Consider the following 23,801-nt stretch of genomic DNA (forward strand, 5'->3'; position numbering starts at 1 on the left):
GGGAATATATACATCCATGGGAACTGTCAAATATAAGTGCTCTTTGGGGTTTTGGTGGGGGCACGCAACAGACGATGCAGTAGACAGAATAGGATGGCCCCAAAGGTTCCCTGTCCCCCGGTATACAACCTTCCCCGTGAGTTCGGGCAGGGCCTGTGGCTATGACGGTATACCACTCCCTCGATGACGTCATGGTGTGTGGCAAAGGTGAAGAGGTTTTGCAGGTCTCTAATAGGTTGACTTAGAGTTCATCAAAAGGGGATTATCCAGGGTGGGCCTGACTAGTCAAGCAAGCCTACAGTCAGGCCCTCCCTGAGCTCAGAGATGCTCTCCCGCCGCCTTCCAAGAAGCAAACCATGATGAGTTCTGCAGCTGGAAGAAATGAATTCTGTGTTTGGAAGAGGCCTCAGAGGAGAAGGCAGCCCCCGCTGACGTCTTGGCTGGTTGCAGCGCTGTGAGACCCAAGGAAAGGTCTTGGCTAACGCGTCATTGGACTCCTGACCCTTGGAAACTGTGCGATACCAAATAGGTGTTATTTTGAGCCACTGAGTCTGTGATAATTTCTTACTGCAGCATACAAAACTATGACAGAGGGAGAAAGAGGCAATGGAGTGGAGGGTGTACACAAAGACTGATTAGGATGAAGGATTACAGAAATGAGGCTCCATCAGGAGAGAAAAGGGAGCATGAGGGATGTAAGGGACAGTGAAAGCGTGGGAGCATCGCTATATTCACTCTTCGAGTACTAGTTGAGTGTCTAAACTGCGCTCTGTACCACCCTAGGAGGGAGCTCCAAGCAAATGCATGGTCTCTACTTGGTAGAGGAAGAGCTGCCTAAACAATTCTTCCGAGCTTGAACAGCAGGCTCCACACAGCTGTGGAGATGTCCTGCAAGCCAGTATGGTTTGGAAGCACAAAAGATGGGGGCCGGGGGGTTGGTTTCCCCAGAGAGGTAGGTCCCACACCATGGCACTGGACCAAATGTTAGCGGGTTTGCTGGACCACCCTGAAGGGCCCTCAGCTCAGATCCCAGAGCCACAGGACAGCACAACTATTTGAGGTGATGCTCCGACCCTGAGGACCAGATTGTGTAAGCTCCAGTGGAGGAAGCATCCTTCGCAAAGACCAAAGGCGGGAGACGGAAGGGCATGTCCAAATCATGGCTGGGATGCAGAGAGCCAGGGGAAGAGAGACATGAGAGCTGCGAACAGAATCTACGTATTTGGAGAGGGCAAAGCAGACTTCTCTACATCATAGGTTAGGACAGGGCAGGAATGGCGTTCTGAAACCCTTAATTAAGAGATGAGGCTGCGAGGTGATTTGAAATGACACCGAATCCTAAGAACCGCTCTCAGGTTGCAATGACTCACTGGCTCCACTGAGCGCTTGTTTTTCCTCTCAGCCTGCTCCTCCCACGGGAGCTTTACAACCACCGCCAACAATTTCAAGGGGCATCAGAATTTTCAAAACAAAATGGTATTTCATTCAAATAGTAAAACTATTCCATCACAACCCTTACGAGAAAGATCAGAGAGTGACAGATGGTACCCAAAACATATTAAACAGAGGCTGTCATAAAACTGGAAAAAGTTAGAAATCATTGGCCCAAAATTTTAGTCAATAAATGCATCCTGGAATTTCCAACGTTATCACTGTGCGATTGTCTGTGTCCTGTAATGTGGGGTTTTACTGTCATTTCCCCAGAATGGAAATGATGCAAAGCAGGCAGACACTTCAGCAAACTGTGTTTCCCTTAGCTGTACCAAAGTATCATCTTCTGTCAAACTCTTGCTGTTGTCTTTCAAAAGCTATTCCTTAAACGAGTATAGAGGAGTCCATTGAATGCCTTCTGCCTGTAACCGGTCTTCATCATCTGTAGGACCTACGATCACAAGGGAACCGGCACGAACAAAACTGGAAAGCACCAGAAGTAAGAAAAAAAGCAACTGGGCAGCTGCAGATCAGTCTGCTCTACGGTACTGTTTCTGAGCCATGAAGAAGTCCCTGAATTAATTTATCAAAAGTAATACTAAGTACAACTATCATTTTGGAGAGTTTCCTATTCCTATGGGCTCTAAACGTTGTGTCTACATGTTATCTCTAAATAGTGAAACTAGACTTAGAGGGAGATTTTTGACAAAGGTGATTCCAGCTTCATTCTTTTTTTTTTTTTTGGTGAAGACTGGCCCTGAGCTAACATCTGTGCCCATGTTCCTCTATTTTATATGTGGGACGCTGCCACAGCATGGCTTGATAAGCGGTGCTAAGTCCACACCTGGGATCTGAACCTGCGAACCCCCAGCCACCAAAGTGGAGCACATGAACATAACCACTGTGCCATTGGGCCGGCCTCCCAGCCTCATTCTTGTAGCATGCTCTTCCCTCGGCTCCCAGGACACCCAGCCTCTGAGGTTTTCTCCTATCTCTCTGACCACTCCTTCTCAGTCTCCTTTGCCAGCTCCTTTTCCCTCCCAGACCCGCACTGTTCCAGGGCCCCAACTTTCTCCCTACCCTCTGTGCCAGGATGAGCTTGTCCAACCCTGCAGCTGGAATATCAACTTCGTACTGAAAAACGCCTCCAGCTCTGACCTCCCTTCTGAGCTCCAAACCAAATTGCCAGAAGGATCTTTCCAATTTAAATCAAATTAGGCCACGTCTCCGCTTACATCTTTCAAAGACTTCCAATTGCGTTTAGAATAAAATCCAAACTCTTCCGGTGGCCCCCGACGTGCTCCCATGTCATCTCACATCCCCAGCTCCCTCGCCTGCCCCATTCCTGCTGCACCGGCCTTCCTGGCCAATTCCTGTCCCAGCCTATGGAAGCACCACACGACGTTCCTTCCCTCCCCTGAAATGTGCTTCCTGCAGATTTTCACCCAGCTGGCTCCGTCTCCTCTTTCCAGTCCCTGCTCAAAAACCCTTCCACAAAGTCCCTGAACGCCCCATCTAGAATGGGTCCTCCCAGTCACACCCACTCACACTCTATCCTCTTGATCTATTCTATTTCTCCACAGAACTTTGCACTACTTAAAACTCTTTTTTTTTTTTTTTTTTTTTGGTGAGGAAGATTAGCCCTGAGCTAACATGTGTTGCCAATCTTCCTCTTTTTTTTGCTTGAGGAAGTTTAGCCCTGAGCTAACAACTGTGCCAATCTTCCTCTACTTTATATGTGGGTTGCTGCCACAGCAAGGCTGATGTGTGATGTAGGTCCATGCCTGAGATCTGAACCCATGAACCTGGGCCACCAAAGCAGAATGCGCCGAACTCAACTGCTACAACACAGGCTCAGCCCCTTACAAGCCTTTTTTTCCTTCTGATCTGTCTCTCCACCATAGCATAGACTCCCTGATGGCAGGGACATTGTATTATTCAGTGCTATATCATCCAGGCCTAAAATATTACCTGATACAATAAACCCTTGTTGTACAGTATTATTAGAGATACACGAAACTAAAGCTTGAGATATGTATTAGTTTTCGACTGCTGCTGTAACACATTATCACAAACTTAGTTGCTTAAAACTACAATGTTTGGGGGCGGGCCCGGTGGCGCAGTGGTTAAGTTCACACGCTCTGCTTTAGCAGTCCAGGGTTCACAGGTTCGGATCCCGGTTGCAGACCTACACACCGCTCATCAAGCTACACGGTGGTGGCACCCCACATACAAAATAGAGGAGGACTGGCACAGATGTTAGCTCAGCAACAATCCTCCTCAAGAAAACTACAATGTTTCCAGGGCTGTGATCCTTCTGGAGAGAGACTTCAGGGGAGCATCCACTGCCTCACCCTTTCAGGCTTGGAGAGCTGCTGGCTGTCTTTGGCTTGTTGCCCCTTGCTCCATCTTTAAAGCGCATCATTCTAAAATCTGGTCCCATTGTCACACCCCCTTTTTCTCTCTTTGATTCCTACTGTGTCCCTCTTATAAGGGCTCTTGTGATGATATTGAGCCCAACTGGAAAATCCACGATATTCTCTCCATCTCAAAGTCCTTAACTTCATCACACCTGTGATGCAAAATCCCTTTTTCCGTGTAAGGCAACAAATTCACACACTCTAGGAATTAGGACATGGACATCACGGAGGGGCATTATTCTACCTACCACGGGATGTTGGATTAACCTTCTCAAGATTGATTAGCTAGTTAGTGGCAAAGAGGGGTTTTTAAACTTGAGCTTTTTTGACTCCATAGTGAAAATTCTATGGTTTGTGCCATCTTTTAAGCCAAGATATACCACTATCCAACCAGTCCTAGCAAAGCCCAGTAGGAGAATTCTGGGCCTAGAGTGATTCCAAGACTTCAAGGAAGAAATTCCTGTATTGTAGCAACGGGGGCAGGCTTGGAGTTCTCTTCTCCATCAAGGTATTTTTACAGTGTATTACAAGCAATTTCTATCACTCAAGAAAGAGTTTAATGTATAGAGTCTGCTCTAAATGTACAAGTGATGCACATGATAAAGATGTCACAGGGGCCGGCCCGGTGGCAGAGTGAGTAAGTGCACACTTTCCGCTTCGGTGGCCCAGGGTTCACCAGTTCGGATCCCGGGTGTGGACATCGCACCGCTTGGCACGCCATGCTGTGGCAGGCGTCCCACATATAAAGCAGAGGAAGATGGGCACGGATGTTAGCTCAGGGCCAGTCTTCCTCAGCAAAAAGAGGAAGATTGGCAGTGGATGTTAGCTCAAGGCTAATCTTCCTCAAAAAAAAGAAAAAGATGTCACAAAGTTCACTGAAGGGAATTCTTCTAAGGACTCTGAACTATAAGAAAGAATAATAATACTGATAGTACCTACCATTTCCTGAGCACTATTATTTCCTGGATACATTCGCATGTTCATTATCTCATTTAATTCTTACTACAACCACAAATGATAGGTATTATCATTTTTTTCAAGAAAGAAATGGATGTTTATAGGTATTGAGTGAATTACCACACAGCTCTGAGTGAAGAGGGGGGATTCAAAGACTGACCAGCCCACCTCTAAAACCCACACTCTTTCCTAGGGACCCAAATACCTCCTAGGGCAAAGGAGAGATTTACTGCTGACCTCTTCATTCACCACCAACGACTAGAGGGGCACAAACTGAAATGGAGGGCCCTAGTGAATTGCTTTCTGGAGTTTTTTCTTGGGAACTTCAAAGGCAAGACAGTGGCTTCTGCAGACTTTGCAAATTACAGAATCCTTTCCCCCTCGTGTGTGTGAACATAGTACCCAGAACATTATAAATACCCAGTAAGTACTTAGTGAAGGTTACTGAACAAATTTAGATGCAAATTTGTGACCTTTTTCAGAGGACGAGATATTGTCCACTTCTTCTCTGAAGTTACCTGGCATTTAGCTGGGGGAAGAGAAGATAGCCCGAGGGAGCATACAACAGCGGGATTCCTAAACAGAGCCAGGAAGGGACGCCAGTCACTGTGGCGCTGCACGCCCTGATGGGAATGACAGTTCTTACAGAATTAGTTGTAGAGTGGTAACCACCAAGGCACAGATGACCAGGTAAAGCTCTGAAATCCTTTAATCCTTTCCAATTTATTCTCTGAACCTCTCCCCCAGCCACTCTTCATTCCTTCATTTATGCCTTGGGCTAACATACGTTGAATTCCTACCATGAGACAGGCTCTGTGCTGAATCCTAAGGATATAAAGATGATTTGGAATCTGTCCCTGCCCCATAGGAGGCAAATACAGGAGAAAGATAGATAAAATAAGTGCATGGAACTTTTAAAGGGGCTATCCACCTTTGCCATGTGCACGAGAAGCTCAAAAACGGACAGGTAAATTCTACCTTGTGAGAGGCAGAGGTGGGACCAGGACAGGCTTCAGAGGAAGGACTAAGGATGGCTTAGGGGCTCCCAAATTTGGAGGAAAGGGTAGGAGTCAGGTGGAGAAAGAGGGATGTTTCCAGATAGAAGGAGTAACGTGAGCAAAGGTGTAAAGATATTGACAGGTTGGTTTAGCGGCTGCTTTTCACTGGGAAGAAATGGCCATCAGTCAAAAGCATGATGCAATTTAACACAACGAGCATTTATTGGCGCCTTCCACGTCTGCAGTTGGCACTCGATTGACCTTAGCCCGCCGAATTCCCAGACTGTGCCTGCTTCTCGACGAGCACCAGCAGCATTTCTGCTTCAGCAGCTCACTATGGCCGTTGGGCGAAGGGATGCCCAGTCAAGGGATGGATGAAGCTTCCCCACACTCCTTCTTTTTACCCTCCTGCAGCAGCCTTCATTTTATCCCTCCTACTATCACCTCCAAACCCCACCTCCATTTTATCTCTTCAGTGCAAACTTCCAAGGAGCCCATGTGTACCTAGCTGCCATCTCTCATGTGAGCCAACAGAACTAATTGAAGCAGTGGTGGAAAAGCAAGCAGAGATTGGATCCATCATTAAGGGAAAACAAAACACAGAGACTCTGAGAGTTTTGTGTGTGTGTCTTTCCTATGTTCACAAACCCTAGAGATGAAAATGTGAGATAAATCATTAGGGGGGAAGTTTGAGACCTTTCCCCCATCTTGTATTTATTTTGTACCCATCACTTAATCTACACAAAGAGAAGGCCACAATAGGGGAATCCCCTGTGAAAGATCATGCTAGTGGATGATTACAAATTTGACCTGATACACTCTGACATCTGCAGTGCAAGCTTTTCCAGGGATAAGTATCTTGGAAATACAGTATTTCCAAGTCTAACTGTCAAAGCACGTTCAAAAATAGCCCACTGGAGTGGTTCCCTCAAGCAAAGCCAACCCCGTCCAGTTCCAACACGTCAGGGGCACACAAAGTTCAAAATAAGGGCGGATGGCTTTACAATAAAGCCCAAAATATTGGCAGGCCTGTAAAAGATTTACGATGGGCCCCATGTGAGATTCTATTTTCAGCACATTCCTCCCAAACAAGAGGACTTTCTGCATTTGCAAAGAACTATCTGGATAGTCATCAAAAAGCAAACATCATGAGGAAAGATTTCCAAAATTAGAAGTATAGTTTGAAAAACACTAATCTAAAAAAGAAAGTTCTAGATATTTCTGTTTCACCACCACCCACACTTACGGTTTTCCTCTCTTTCCTTTTCAACTCTCACACTTCTATACATCTCGAAGAACCATGGTTTCACTTCGCTTTAGACAGCATCACTGTCCCTTAGAGTCAGAAATGATCTTAAGCATCATTTAATCCAACCCTTTCATTTCACATGTGACCAATGTGGCAAATTGTATGGAGCACCTTCCCCTAGGAGGCAATGTACCAGGGTCAGAGGAGAGACACTAGTGTGACAAATACACGATTCCTTGAATTGTTTAACAAAAATAACTTTATTTCTGCCTTAAAGAAATTTTATTTCTATTTAAGGAGACTGATAATGTATACATATAGAGTAAAGCAGACAAGGGTAGCTGCAGAAAGACTGATCCAAACCAGGATCAATACATGGACTAAGGACATTATTTTGACTGGTGGAACGTTGAAAGGTAATAGACCTTGGACTAGGCTTGAAGGATGGATATATTTTCACTAGATGTAAGTGCAACACGAAGTTATTCTCCACAGACGGAATAGTGTTGGTAAAGATTCATAAATAGTAAAGAATATATTTGTCCCAGGACCTCTAAAATCCGATTTGGTAGAAGCAATGGAAGACGTGTGTGAAGGTGGAAAGGCATCCAATTCAGCCAGGTAGAGAAGTCTAATGATTTTTTCACTGTTTTTTACAGAACTTTGCATTAAGTGGAATTTTTTTTTTCTCCCCAAAGCCCCAGCACATAGTTGTATGTCCCAGTTGTAAGTCCTTCTAGTTCTTCTAAGTGGGATGCCTCCTCAGCATGGCTTGATGAGTGGTGTGTAGGTCCACACTCAGGATCTGATCCTGTGAACCCCAAGCTGCCGAAGTGGAGTGCATGAACTTAACCACTTGGCCAGGGTCTGGCCCACTAAGTGGAAATTTTTTTTTTAAAGATTGGCACCTGAGCTAACAACTGTTGCCAATCTTTTTTTTTTTTTTTTTTGCTTTTTCTCCCCAAATTCCCTGAGTACATAGTTTTATATTTTTTAGTTGTGGGTCCTTCTAGTTGTGGCATGTGGGACACTGCCTCAGTGTGGCCTGACGAGTGGCACCATGTCCACGCCCAGGATCCGAACCAGAGAAACCCTGGGCGACCAAAGAAGAGTGCGTGAACTTAACCACTTGGCCACAGGGCCAGCCCCCTCAGTGGAATTTTTGCTTGGAGAAAGCAAAGAGAATACAGATTATATATCTGAAAGCATTTGAGACCAAAACTGATTTATGACTGAGTTTCCCAGGGTCCAGAGTCAGAATTCTGGCCTCCCAATGTTGAGAGTTTAGTAGTAAGGATGTTTCTGACTGCAGATAGACAACCTCAACTTCAACTAAGTCAATGTCTTATCTTATATAAAAAAGAACTCCAGACGTAGGTAGCTCCCGGATATGTTAATTCACTGGCTTATCAAATTCATCCGGGAACCTTGTTTTCCCCTTTTTTCTCTATTCTGCCATCCTCGCCATGTTGGGTTGAATCCCTCTTCATGTCACAAGGTACGCTTTGCGGTTCTTGGCTTCATTCTAGGTACCACAGCATCCAATATAAGAAGAGAGGCTGTTTCCTCTCTGGGTCTCCTTTTAAGAATGAGGAAATCCTTCCCAGAAGCTACAACCAGATCATACACCCACCCCTACACCAGGCTCTGATGAGGGAATGGGATTCCCAAAACTAACTCAGGATCTGACCCTTGAATCACAGGGAGAGAAGGGAACATCCAAGTCAGGGCTTTGCCAGCAAGGAAAAAAAGAGACAGGCTTTTGAGGAGGCAACTCCTACTGGTAAGTGACCACAGGTATTCCCTAAACGCTGTCCTGGGAGACGGTAAAGACCCTTTCTTCCTATTCAAAACAATGGCTCATCCACAAAGGCTGGAGAAGATGAAGGCTGGGGACCCTCTAGACAGCAGCACGCCTGGCTCAATAGACAATAGGCTGGGACCATGGTACCTTCACATCCTACTCAAATCACTAGGCAGTCAAGTGCATGAGGAGGGGAGGAGCAGAGGGAGGAGGTAGCTCGAGGTGCAAAGTAAAGGTTAAAAGTCTTAGAGAAGATGTTTGGAGATTAATAAGTTTTTCTCGGCCTTCCTGGTGTTGGGCAGGAGTGCCGCACCACCTCATTAACCAATCTTAGGCAATCGGAGGGTAGGTCCCTCCCAATGGCATGCCTTTTGCCAGTCCCATAATGCTCAATACATATATTTAAGGAATTTCTCAAATCAATTTATTATTTTCTCAGTTACTTGATTTCATAACATGATGTCAGAATTCTTAACACCTCAGGAAAGGCAATGTTTTGGTTAGGGTAACTGTTGCATCCTGCGTCAAGGGCTTATAATCTGGGTACCCAAATCAATTTTCATAATCATATGTTGCTAGGTTGTCATTTTAAGTAAGGAAATGCTGATGATGTTTTGTGAAGCCACATCTCTTTTTTTTAGCCACTGTTTTTTACTTTATGATAAGAGGAAATGAAACACAAAAACAGACTGAGTCACTCCATTGGCATGACTTCCCTTTCGTTTTTCTTCCTGTTTTCCCATTGGAGGCTGCATGTAAAGTCACCGCTGGGCTAATTAGATTCTCGAATAAGGCTTAGATAAAAGGACTGAGGAGATGTTTTGTCCTTCACTCAACAAATATTTATTCCAGACACTGTGCCAGAGAATAAAAAATCCAAATTAGATATGCCCATGAAGTCTAACTAGGTAGCTATTAAAAGTGATAAAAGTACATTTACTGACATGGAAAGATGCTTGCAATAATTGAAAATATATATGTATAAGCATGGTTTACTTTGATGTGTGTGTATCTATCCATCCAGATATTTTTTAATTCACTATTTGTACACAGACATAGATACCTGTGGGGGTGGGGAGTGTTATTTTAAACAAACAAAAACACTTGACTCTAGTCATTCTGTCCTCGAAGGGCTGGTGGGGGTGGCAGGGAGTGGCGTAGATGGCGACCAGACACAGCAGAATTCACGCCAGAGGGGGAGCAAATCTCTCTGCTACTCCCTTTGGCCTACACAAGCCAGTGCAAACCGGGCTTGCCTAAGATTTTAATGATGTTAACAGAAAGACTATAATTTTAAAATCTAGAGTAGATTACTTTTGCCTCATCTATTTTAACTTTCCCCAAATGTACATTATTTGCACAACAAAAATCTAAAAGGATATAGTTTCTATCTTCAAGGAGCTCTTCTAGAGGAGAACATATAAATTATAAAACATGGCCGTATGATATTATAGGGGACATTAGAGGGGAGATATATACACACATATACATAGTATATGTTCAGGAGGGCACAGAGGAAGAAGCTACTAGCTCCGCCTGGAAGGACCTAGAAAGGCTTCCCTTAGGATTTGGCCTTTGAATTGGGTTTTAAACCAAAATCCCTCAGAGAGATTATCATATGTTAAAGCATAAAGGAGCCTGACAATCCAGTAGGACTGGCCCTCAGACGAGTGTCTACAGAGGTCACATAAGAAGGGCAGTATAAATATTAAGAGGAGGAGGCCATACCAGTAGATGGGGACCAGATAACGAAAACACAACCACCCTCAAAAGTGCAGACTTCCTCCTAACATGCTGAAGAGTCATGGAAGACTGCATTTTCCTTTAACAAAAAAGGAAACATAATTTTAAAAGTTCTTCAATGGAAACTTTTTGTGATCATAAAACAAACTCTGTCCATAACCTAACGTGTTAGATCCTTTAGATTAATTCTTTCAGATTGAAGCAGTATGTCCAAAGTGGGCCCCCAGATTGGGGTCAGCCAATAACAGATTTTTCACCTGTCTAAGAAGCAACAGAGAAATAGGTACAATGTGGTGAATTTTGTGTAAAACTAAATCTGTTCAAGATTTTTATTTGTTTTATGCCTTGTCATTAGCAAAACAAAATGTTGATAATCCTATGCGATATCCTCTAATTTATCTTTAGTTCCTCATCCATGAAAGAAAGCTCAAATTCAGTGACCACTGAACTACAGTCGTCTCATTTGACTAAACACTGAAAATAGCCAGAAAAAGGAAATTAAGCAGAGCAAAAAGGCAGGAAAAACAAGAGAGAAATCAGAGAATTCGAGGAAATTCCAATGGTCTAAGAGAAAGCGTGGAGGTTAGAAAGGAACTAAATTTAATAACAAATAAAGCACTTGTTCTCTGAGAGGTTGGAATAAATCTTTTACTTTAAGAGAAACACAGTACATCCTCCTTTTAAATTTTTCATGCCAAATCTCTAGTTTACACGTTTGTATTTTACGAGAATCATTTGGGGCCTGACATACAAGATGCATGCATAAAATTCTTTTCTTTATGAGATATGCATCTCCTGCAGAGCTGGCTATAAGGAAAATTCTTACCAAGTGAATCGTTATTCTCCCATTTTTTTAACGCTGAGAAACCTCCCTCAGTAGATTGGGTCGACCATTCTAGCAAGGAAGGAATTAGGATCACGTTCTGGCTTGTGGAAGGCAGAGGAATTGCAAGATGTTTGCTGAGAATTTCACCTTATAATGTTCAGTCTTCTGTTTTCAGTGTTGGTCTTGTCTCTGTCCCATATTCAGTTTACTTGCAGCCACTTGTCCCTCGTTTCTTTCTTTAGTGGTTGTGTTCTATCTGCCACAGGCTTATAAACTCCTTGAGGTCGGTCACCTCGTCCTTTGTTTTTATCCCCGTAGGGCACCCAGGCCCACACACTCATTTAAGTTTGTTTACCTCCTTTTCCTTCCACAAAGAGCAATAAAGAAAACGACCCGAGCTCCATAATCCTCAACCCTGATTTATCGACTGGGTCATCCCATCAGCAGTTTTAATTTCAATCCTATATCAACTGTGTTTTGGCAGGATATCTCAAAGTTAAACATCATAAAGCTAGATTTAATGTTAACTCATTGCTGTCTAAATGGAAAGATCCTTTTCATATTTCACTTTCCATTTGTGTTAGATCATAATAAAAATTAAATCCATCTGCCTCTAGCATACGCATGGTGTGTTTAGTTAGAGACGAGAAGAACAGAAACGAGAAGGGTAGATTTGAAGACAGGTTTGAAAACGATGTAGATATTCAACTCAGACTCCACCTTTTAAAGAGCAAACATTTGTGCTTGATAAAATCCACTCAATTTATTTCCTTATAAATAATAAAAGAAGAGGAGAAAGTTTAAAGCTGCACACACAGGTTTTAGAAATGTTCGTTTTTTTGCCAGGTAAGAAAATATTTTAGTGTATGTCACTATCTTATTTTCTTCTTCTCAATAATTATTTTTAACACATAGATAACTTATAAACATATTTTCACCCTCAATGGTTTTAAAATTCCATACATATTTTAGTAAAAGACATCAATCTCTCCTGATTTCTATCCCACTTTTTCTACCCCCATATCTAAAAATAACGACAATAACAGTTGTACGTATTCCTCCTCTTTGGGGTGTATTTTAAGCAGCTAACAATGAATGCAACATCTCAATAACTCAGAGCATGGATCCAGAAGATACAGAAATTAAGCATAGAGGCTTGCATTGAAAAAATATACCGCTATCACCACTTCTTAAGTTAAGATTAATAATAACTATCATTGAGTGAACGCTGACCACGCAGAAGACACTGTGCAACAAACTTCACAAAAATATTCAGACATACATAAACACAGGCGTATATAATTTTGTTTATCTTTGTAATGACACTGTGAGGGAGGTGCTTTTAACGTCCCCTTATTACAGGGAAGGAAACAGACTTCTTGAAGGAGACACCTGATTAGTACGAGGGAAAGGCAGAAATGGAATCCAGGTCTGTCTGTGCAGCTCTGAAATCCCTAGACAATAGCCTGGATACTTGGAAAACACATAGAAAGACTGGGAGCCCTATAAATCATGATCGCTCAACTCAAAATGACACCCCACACTGTCTGACAACCTGACTATAAACTCTCTAATGGGAAAACACTCCCATTCTCTGCAAAGACCATTTCCTACTTCCTCAATGCCTGGCACATAGGAGCTGTGCAATAAATACACGTTTAATAATGATAATAACAATAGCAAGCACTTAGATAACATCATCCTCCAAGTACTTTTCTAAACTCTATGTAGTTTAATTGATTTAATTCTCACAGCAAACCTATGACCTAGTTACTGTTGCTATCCCCATTTTACAGATGAGAAAACTAAGGCACAAAGAAGTGAGGACACTTGTCCTGGGTCACAAGAGTAGTAAGAGGCAGAATTAGACTTCAAGCCCAGGCAGTCTTGTTCCATAGTTCTATAGTCTATAGTCTAAATAAACAGATGAATGAACGAACCAGAACGATTTTGTCAATATAAGTCATATTCCATCTTCGCTTTCATTTAAACCCTTCAGGGACTCCCCACTGTATGTAGGATAAAAATGATTAAATTCCTATCCCAGATTTTTGGCCCCACATTTTAAGCCCCACACTCTCCTCAGTCTGATAAAACAGGTTGGATTCACTACTTCCTTTCCAATTCAGGTCCTTCACACACGCTGTTTCTTCTCCTTGGAAGCTCATTCGTATACTCTTAACTGGTTAATTCCTACTCATCATTCAAGACTCCACCTAAATACGACTTCTTGTGAGAGAGCTTCTCCAACATGCCAATATAACCCAGATTCCCACTCTTGTTATATAAGTCAATAGCATTTAAACAATTTCAAATTATGTGTGTGTGTGTGTGTGTGTGTGTGTAGATCTGATTGCCTTTCTCTTTCATTACCCTGTAAATTTGATGAAGACAGAGACTATCACTCTTTTTTCCTACACGTGGCCTGTACTAGACACTTGATAAAGTTTGTTGACATAAGAGTGAATCGATGAATGAATGAATGAACAGATCAACCAAAAGCATTGTGTACAATGAATTCTCGTAATATTGTATGTGCATGTGTATCATTGCCAATTGCCAAATACACCTGCCAAGCACCAACTTAAAAACCAATACACACTGAAAGAATATCCACCATGTTTTTGAGGAGGTAAGACTGAATATGGTGATCGTGTCAAGGATGTAATGAAAACAAAGGCAGATTCCCCTTTTCTTTCTCACGATGTGAAATATGGTACTCATGGCTTTATCCGCTAAACTTGTGGTAACAGTGCATCCCCTCCTCTTTGAGAAAGATCTCTTTTATATCACAGGGTTCTGCCACAGATGCAAGCAAGGGACCATGTCAGGCCAATCAGTGTCTCCCATACCTCCAGCAACAGTGATTCAATCAGAGATGAACACAAGGCCCCTGACTTGCGGGCCAATCAGAGTTCTCCATGTGACTGTTATTTGGTTCAAATAAGGCGTGTTTCTCTATGCCTTTGGAGTCACAGTTGTGGGAAGATTCCAATTTAAGGCCACTTAAGGGCCACCTTCCAAGCCATCTGGAGGAAACCTCTCTATAGTACAAGAAAAAGAAGCCAAGGTGTTAACCTAAGCAGAAAGAAACAGAGATGAGAAATAGAGAGAAACCCTCTCGTATCATTTAAGCTCCTGTGCCCAACTATACCTGCAGCCAGCTGTATCCAAGACTTCCCAAGTATGTGAGCAAACAAATATTCCCCTCTTTTTTAATTGAAGTATGGTTGACAAGCAATATCATATTAGTTTCAGGCGTACAACATAGTGATTTGACATTTATACACATCACAAAACAATCACCACGACAGGTCTAGTAACCATCTGTCACAATACAAAGTATTACATTATTGACTGTACTCTCAGTGCTATACATTACAACCTCGTGACTTATTTATTTTATAACTGGAGGTTTGTACCTCTTAATCCCCTTCACCTATTTTGCCCACTCCCCCACTCCCCTCCCCTTTTGTGACCATCAGTTTGCTCTTTGTGTCTACAAGTTTGGTCTGTTTTGTTTGTTTGTTTTCTTTTTTTTTTTTTTGAGGAAGATTAGCCCTGAGCTAACTACCTCTAGTCCTCCTCTTTTTTGCTGAGGAAGCATGGCCCTGAGCTAACATCTGTGTCCATCTTCCTCTACTTTATATGTGGGACGCCTACCACAGCATGGTGTGCCAAGCAGTGCCATGTCCACACCAGGGATCTGAACCAGCGAACCCCGGGCCGCCGAGAAGCGGAACATGCAAACTTAACCGCTGTGCCACCGGGCCAGCCCCTGGTTTGTTTTTTTTTGTATTCCACACATAGGTGAAATCATACAGTATTTTTCTTTCTTTGTCTGACTTATTTCACTTAACATAATACACTCTAGATCCATCCTTGTTGTCACAAATGGCAAGATTTCATCCTTTGTCATGGTTGGGTAATATTCTAGTGCTTGTGCATGCATATATATTTTATATATATACACATCCAAAAAAACTTCAGAAAGAAGCTGGACGTCTCATGCTCCTTGATTTCAAACTGTACTACAAAGCTATAGTAATCAAAACAGTATGGTACTGGCACAAAAACAGACACACAGATCAATGGAACAGAATAGAGAGCCCAGAAATAAATCCATGCTGATATGGTTAATTAATCTAAGACAAAGAAAGCAAGAATATACAATGGGGAAAAGACAGTCTCTTCAATAAATTGTGTTGGGAAAACTGGACAGCTACCTGCAAAAGAATGAAACTGAACCACTTTCTCACAACATACGCAAAAATAAACTCAAAATGGGTTACAGATGTAAATGTAAGACCTGAAACCATAAAACTACTAGAAGAAAATATAGGCAGTAAGCTCTTTGACATCAGTCTTAGCAATTATTTTTTTGGATCTGTCTCTTCAGACAAAGGCAACAAAAACAAAAATAAACAAATGGGACTACATCAAGCTAAAAAGCTTTTGCACAGCAAAGGAAACAAACAGCAAAATGAAAAGGGAACCTACTGAATGGGAGAAGGTATCTGCAAACGGTATATCCAATAAGGGGTTAATATCCAAAATATATAAAGAACTCATACAACTCAGCAAAAAACCAAACATTTGATTAAAAAACGGACAGAGGACTTGAACATTCTTCCAAAGAAGACATACAGATGGCCAACAGATACATGAAATGATGCTCAACATCACAAGTCATGAGGGAAACGCAAATCAAAACCACAGCGAGATATCACCTCGCATCTGTTCAAATGGCGATCATCAAAAAGACAACAAGTGTTGGTGAGGGTGTGGAGAAAAGGGAACCCTTGTGCATTGTTGGCGGGAATGTAAATTGATGCAACCACTATGGAAAACAGTACGGAGGTTCCTCAAAAAGTTAAAAATAGAACTACCATATGATCCAGCAATTCCACTTCTGGGTCTTCATCCAAAGAAAACAAAAACACTAATTTGAAAAGATATGTGCACCCCTATGTTCATTGCAGCATTATTTACAATCATGTCCAGTATTTTTGGTGTAAGAATCTTTGCCTCAAACAGTTTCACCTCAAACATTTTTGCTGCACAACTAATTGGACATAAGGCAACTTTCCTGTAAAAGATAAAATAACTGGTTGACAGTTTTGGTTTCATTTGGTTACAAATGGTTTTCATAATAAAACATGAAAAATGAATACCAAAATTAGACAGACTTGACTGAAAAAATGAAAATACAACATATTTGAATGCAAATATTTGAATATTTAAATGAGTGCAGATTCCTGGCAATACTGTGCAAAGAGCAGATTTTATTTTGTGGATTGTTATCCACAAATTGTTTTGTTCATAGCATTATACTTTCTTTTTTGCTTGCTGATTTTTGTCTCTTCTTTTGGTATTTCACATTTTCTATTTTTTCCTCTAAAATGCCATCCTTCATTAAGAGAGGTATCAGTTTCACCAAATACTAGGATGCATATTTGTAATCAAATGAAAACCATTTGTAACCAAATAAAACCAAAACTGTCAATCAACCAGTTATTTCAGCCTTTACAGACAATTAGTTGTGTGGTGAAGATGTTTGCAGCGAAACTGCCTGTGGCAAATATTCTTACAGCAAAAATATCTAGAACTATTTACAATAGCCAAGATATGGAAGCAACCCAAGTGTCCATCGATAGGTGAATGGATAAAGAAAATGCTTCTTTTTGATAAAGTTGATTGGAGAAGGCATTTCTGTTGCTTGCAGCCATGTGTCCTGATCTTCCCAACCAGCTAACATTTCTAATAATTGAAAGCACAAAGCCTTAAAGAGAACTATTTCAAGTTTACAGACAACGTAAAGGTTATTGGTTTGGCTCAGGCTTATGGTGAGGTTACACACAGTGTACAGAAATAGAAAATTGTGTCCTAATCATAAAATCATACCAAGCCAAACAAAGGCAGGGAAAGTGGAATATCCCTGAGGAACGAAGCAAAAAGGAAGACACCACCCCTTCCAGAGCAGCTTCTGTCCCCCTGTCCACTGAGGGCTGCTGCTGTGACAGCTGAAGATCCTGGGAAAACACTAACCACGTTGCTTACTTGCCATCGTGACAATCCCACCAGATCGGGCCTGGTGTCCCGCAACAGGAGCTGCTGTTTGTTTCAACCTAAATCTGGGTTTTCACTATTTTAAACTTCGAGAACAGATAATCCTACCATCATCTGACTCTGGTAGTTCTTGTAACAGTTGATATTTCATATCTGTTTGTGTAAAGGAACTAACTTCGGACATGCACACCAAGGTTTTTATCTTTGTTGTTCCACAGTGTTCCTCAGTGCCTTAGGACAAAATAGGACAGAGAGAGTAAGTTCCATGAGCTTCCGAATAGATTTGCTAACTCACAGCACAGGCAACAGTCTGAAAGCTAAGTGTGGGCTCATCTAGAAGCATGGGCTCCTTGACGTAAAATTCTGTGTATGTTTTTAATATTCTTTTATTCCAAGAGCTTGGTTTTCCAATGGGAAAGGGAGTCCGGTCACATTAATTGCTAACATTTAGAGAGCATTTACTATAAGGCAGGCGCTGCTTGCTCTCGTTTGCAATAATTTAGCCTTTTTAATGATCTCATTGTCTTCATCTTGCCGAAGAGAAATTACAAAGAGGTTAGATTATTTGTGCAATTCACACAGCTGTGTGACCACAGCTTTCTCTGCTACTGCCTGACACTCTGCCTCTTCCCAAACCTCCATATGGCCAATATTACTAACCAGGGGTATCTCCAGTCTGCTCTTTCTCCCTTACATACATGAGCAATTTTAAGTCCTTATTGCTCTGCCTGAAACCTCTACCCTCACTTAGCCATTTTGTTCTACTTTCTGTCTTCCATTTCTTTTGAAGTATGTTTTTAAATTTCCAAGAAACATTTTTAATTTCCAAGAGCCCTCTTTTGTGCTCTGAATTTCCTTTCTCACAGCACTCTTAATCCCTCCTGTGAAGAAACTTATTAGAATTTATTTGTGTTTCTCTTTTGCTCCTTCCACATTATTTCCTCAGGGACATTTGGTTTATTTCCCACGGGTGTTGGAGCGTTACCTCAAATGCATGGGGCTCCTTTATTCTTTGTTCATATTTGGGTATAAGGCACGAATAAGCCACTTGGAGGTTTTGTTCATACGGATGACATTTTTCAACTGACTCAATTTGCTTTAGGATCATAATTCATTGAGCAAGCCATTATACCAAGGTCCCTACATAACACCACATGGAGGTCATTTGTGGGCGATGCTGTCTAATTTATTTAGAGAAGAAACTTCTGATCTTCTAACAGAGGATTAGAGGAAATTGTGCCAGCATTACGCACATGGTAGCCATTGACTATTTCACATATAGAATTCCATCCCCTTTTATGAACGCTTGTCCGCGGGACCTTGCGTCTCTGAGCCTTGACCCTCTCTGGCTTCTGCCAAGCAAACCAGCTTTCTTCTCACCCCTTTCTTTTCTGAGATTCTGGGCTGCAGCTTCCCTTGCTACATCAGTGAAAACTCTGTTCACTTCCTGTCTTCCAGAATTTCATTGAACTCTCTCATCTTCTATACATCTGAATAAATTTATTCTTTTGTAATCATTTTATTCCAAGGTCGGGGGAGAAGTGATAAGTGCCGGCTTCAGAGACAGAAGTCTCAGATCTGTCCCCATGCGTACTGGGACCCCACCTCATCTTATTTCAAATAAGCACCCTAACCTAACTAAATCACATGGGATGTTTCTTTATTAAAAGCCAAGATTCCTTCCAGGCGAATTAGCGTTATGTGTAGCACACCCAGACAAAATTCCGTAATAAGAGTTACTTAGCCAGTGTTACCCAGTTTGGACATCCGAATCTTAAAGAAAGTGGGGTCCCTTTGGTTTAGGAATCTATATATATCAATACGTAGAGGATTTCTTAAGGTTATAAAAGAATTTATTGAAAATAACTGAACCAACTCTAAAATTTACATAAAATTATGTAAAATTTGTACCACATATCCATGAAGGTAGATCTCTGTGTACCCCACTTCCTCACTCCTGACCTCTAATTACCCAAGGGAAACGATTAACAAATAATTTTATCAAGCCCTTGCAAAAAGCTCCTTTCAAAACTTCTATATTGTCAATACGTAGCTAAAGGAATGGTGATTAAAATGAAATTCTCAGTGAACGGTCAGTTTTTTCTTTCCTTCCTTCTCTCTCTTTTTTTTTTTTTTTTTTTTTGAGGAAGATAAGTACTGCCAATCCTCCTCTTTTTGCTGAGGAAGACTGGCTCTGAGCTAACATCCGTGCCCATCTTCCTCTACTTTATACGTGGGACACCTACCACAGCATGGCTTTTGCCAAGCGGTGCCATGTCCGCACCCAGGATCCGAACCGGCGAACCCTGGGCCACCCAGAAGCGGACGTGCGAACTTAACCACTGTGCCACCAGGCCGGCCCCCAGCTTCTTCTGGATCCAAGTTTGCACTATTCAAAATTGAGGGACAGGGCAGTAGTAAATGAAACACTCTGTGTATAATATCAATTATACTTGGGAGAAACTTGCCTTTGCAAGTTATGGGACAGTAAGAAAATATTTTTCTTCCTTCTTAAAGGTTTAGTCTGTCCTAAAAGCAGTGCATCTGGGTTTTTGTTTTGGTTTTTTTTTTGCAGGGGAGGTGAGGGAGGGAGGTGTCTGATTCAACAGTTATTTGTCAGATGAGTGAAATAGTAAAGAGAAGACTCAGGCTGGTGGGAACTCTTAAATGGGACCAGTCTCAAGTGTCTGACCTGTTCTGCAGGGTCGTGGGGTACCAAGGTCTCTGGTCCAGTCCCTCTCATTCCCAAAGTGGCCGGAGGACTTGGAGTTCCAAGGTCCACCAAAGACTGTCCTGCTTGAGTCCTACTCCATGTCATTCTGAACAGATTAATTCAGATTTTGCTAAAGATACTGCTGAGAAGAGAAGGGTGAATCCTGCAGAGAAGGTCAACCCTCACGAGGAAAGATCAAATTACCTAAGAAGGACATGGAGAGTGGCTGCAGTTTCACAGTGTATACCTACCCCCAAACTCATTGACTTCTATACATGAAATCTGTGCAGCTTGAAAAAAAAAATAGACAATAGAAATAAATCCAAACGTAACACAAATCACACAGAGAAGAAGGACATGGAGCACCACGGGCACATTTAGAAGGTGATGCTCTTGTAAACAGGCCAAATCTGAAGACCCGGGGAAAAAGGATTGATGACAGCTATAAGGTAACTACTCCAGAGCAGATCCGATTTCTTGTGTGCTTTTCCTTTGAACTATGAGGAATAGTCACATTTAGAAACAGTTTTTCTCATCCTAAGCTATAATTTCCATGAGTCAGCCCAACCCGTCAGTACAATCTAGTATTCCTGAGCAGTCTTCTGCATGGTTAATATGGAAAACAAAGGGCAGGGCAGCAAAGGGAAGTACGATTTGCCCACATTTTCCCCTTTTCGGTTCTCAGGGGAACAGAGCTGCTACCTCTCAAGAGAACTGGTTTGGGAAGCAACTACTGAGGAGGAGAAATTTGGCTGTTAGCGGAGCTGGAGGTGGGAGGAGAACAGGATTTGGAAAACGGTTGCTGGACGGAAACCACGAAACAGACAGAAAGCACCCTTCTCTTTGACCCTAATGTACCCATCTAAGAAGACTTTTAAGGAGAAGCAAGGACTGAGACCTGAGTTACAGCAGTTATGTTGAGTGACCTACAACGTGACATCATCCCAGCTCTTCCTCACCAAGGTACAGGTGATCACAATTAAGCCGTCTGGATAAGGGAACTGACTCTGAGGTCAGAGAACCTTTTTTCGTTTGCCTCAAGCTGTTCTGTCAAGATTTGGTCTGAGCTATTTTAATCTTGCTTCGAGACCCTACGCAATGAGTCTTCACTTATTAACCCTGGGAGTGACTGTGTAATGCCCTGGAATGATCTTGTTCGTTATCTGTGCTCTCCTGAGCAACCGCCTTCTCTAAGCAGAATTTGCATTCTCTGACCACTTTGTTCCCTTGTTCCTTGTGACGATGGGGAACATTTTAAAGGTTCTCTGGCCAAAAAAGACTGTTTTTGCCTGGAGTCCAAAATGAAAGTATACCTGACACTCGTGTCGTGCCATTAAACGCCCTTCAGTAGTGGATGCTGTGATACACCACTTAGGTACCACTCTCACAGGACTGAGGCACTCACTCCCCCGGCTCCAGGCAGTGTTGGCTGCTCATGGCTCATGGCTGAGAATCTTCCTAGGAGCTGCCCTTGGCTAAGGAAGCTGCCGTGACCAAGTTTATGTCCCTCTCCCCACCCATCAGCCTGCATCCAATGTCTGGTCAACACAGGCCATCAAGGGTCTGCCCCCTTGCTTTAATTTAGGAGAATTTTGAAGGCCCCCCCAGCTCCAGAACTCCTGTAGGATGGGCTGAGATGTCAGTAGCAATCACATGGCAGATCAACTTCTCCCTCTGTCTGATCCTGCCTTCCTTCTTCCCTTCCTTATAAACCTTCTGCATGCAACCATCCATCTCAGAGTCTGTTCCAGGGAACCCAATCTAATAACCAACACCATCAAGGTTTAACGATCACTTCATTTCCAGTATCATATGGATTACATGAGATCTATTCAAGCGTGGAAATAGAAATGAATAATTGAGAATGGATTCCGCCATTATGAGAGAATTGTCTCATTCATACTTACTTAAATCTTCCTCCAAAGTGTTGGTCATTTTACATCTCATAATTTCTGTTTATTGATGCAAAGCTCTTTTAATAATGAGTTTATAGGGAAAATATGAATTAGGTGAAAAAGCACATCACCTGATTCAAGTTTTATTCAGTTCTGATTATTTCATTTGTTCTAATTTCAGGACAAAGCATTTCTAGATAATTTGAAAAAGCTTGTCCATAATTTGCCTTTGTTTTTAGTTTCAAAACTTTAGGTTCAGTGTTGAATACGAAGACGTTTTTAAAAATCTCAAGAGGAGCTTCAAGTCCATCTATGATTTTGTCTGGTCAGCATCCCTTCCTCTGCGGGAATTCCTCATCCGACAATCTCTGGTCCTGATGGGCTGTCAGTCATGATGCTACCCTCCCCCAGGCATGAGCAGTGATCCAGGCTGAGCAATAAGAGCACGCCATCACCTTGGCTCAGTAATTGGGCTAGAGCTGAGTTTATGACCTAAATAGGACTAACCGGATTCTTCCCTGGGATTTATACAAGCATGCTGGAGGAGGTGAAGGGTATAGCCTTGGAGCTTCCTGTATCCACGTTTCCCTCTGTGTGCCAAGATCTTGTCAACAGAATGAAGCCAAAACTCAGAGAGAAGCAAAACCAAAAGAATGTATGTTTCAAGTCCCTGGCTACAGTCACGGGGTCCAGCCCGCCTTTTGGACTTCCTAGTTATATAAGCCAATAAATTCTATTTTACTTGACTAGTGTGAGTTGGGTTTTTGTCACTTAAAAAGACACCCAACACAAAGTTGTGCATCACCACCTTTACAACTCTCCATTATCCCTCTGAGGACGAATTTCCAGCATCTTTTTTCTAAGCACAAAGGTAAGGGCCGCTATATTCCACACTCAACTAGATTTTCTCCAATCTTTTCCCCATCCTCCTCTAGCTATTTTCCTTATATAGCCACAACACCTGATGTTTCTAGTCAGCCAGCCAGTGCTTACATTTATTTATAAAGCACTACTTTGCAATTTTGCAACAAATATCATTTCCCACTTTCTGACACAGACCAGTTTCTAGTCAAGAGATTTAAGTCCTGGCGAGCTACATTTTCTTTGCCTTAATTTGTCTTGGTGAAGAAGAGCTTTTGGACTGTGGAACTGCAACCAAAACACCGTAGTTTCTCTCATGGCAATTTTCTCAAATTGCTGACATATTGCTTAGGAGAAAATAGCCTTGGTTGTGCTAAATTTTCAAATCTAAATCTGGTGAGGCAGCAAATATCACACACTTCATTAAAATAGTGAAGGGAAGCCAGTGTTAGGACAATTAATTGTGGAAACCTGCCATTCAAGTGCCTAATAAATACGCCTCCCAAAGACTCTGCAGGGCTGGTTTTTTACGCCATCTTAAATACGTTCCGAGAATCACGGTGACATATCAGCTCATCTGCAAACCATTTTTGCAGCTCCAAAGTAAAATTATTCTGCGAATGAAAAGCCCATGACTTGGGTTTATAAAGCTAGTTTAAGTTGATGTTCAACCATCTGCTAGCTACTGACATTTTCACAGGTGCTCAAGAGGCATGAACGTGGAGGCTAAAACAGAACCACAAGCAGAACACACACAGTCAGTGTCTCTTTGGCAGTCGCTGGGGAAGCTGCAGAGCTTATAGAAAACATGATTTGTACCCTATTTGCATAAGCA

The 23,801-nt window shown here is 42.2% G+C and overlaps 1 long non-coding RNA gene across 1 annotated transcript; it reads left to right on the forward strand.

The window, feature by feature from the left end:
* Positions 1-20,917: 20,917 nt before the first annotated feature.
* LOC139080647 (uncharacterized) lies at positions 20,918-22,851 on the forward strand. The gene is made up of 2 exons (XR_011535320.1): positions 20,918-21,173; positions 22,345-22,851. It is a non-coding gene; the product is annotated as an uncharacterized lncRNA (long non-coding RNA).
* The last annotated feature ends 950 nt before the right edge of the window (positions 22,852-23,801 follow it).

Source organism: Equus przewalskii, chromosome 31 (assembly GCF_037783145.1).
Source record: "Equus przewalskii isolate Varuska chromosome 31, EquPr2, whole genome shotgun sequence".
Classification (NCBI taxonomy): Eukaryota; Metazoa; Chordata; class Mammalia; order Perissodactyla; family Equidae; genus Equus; species Equus przewalskii.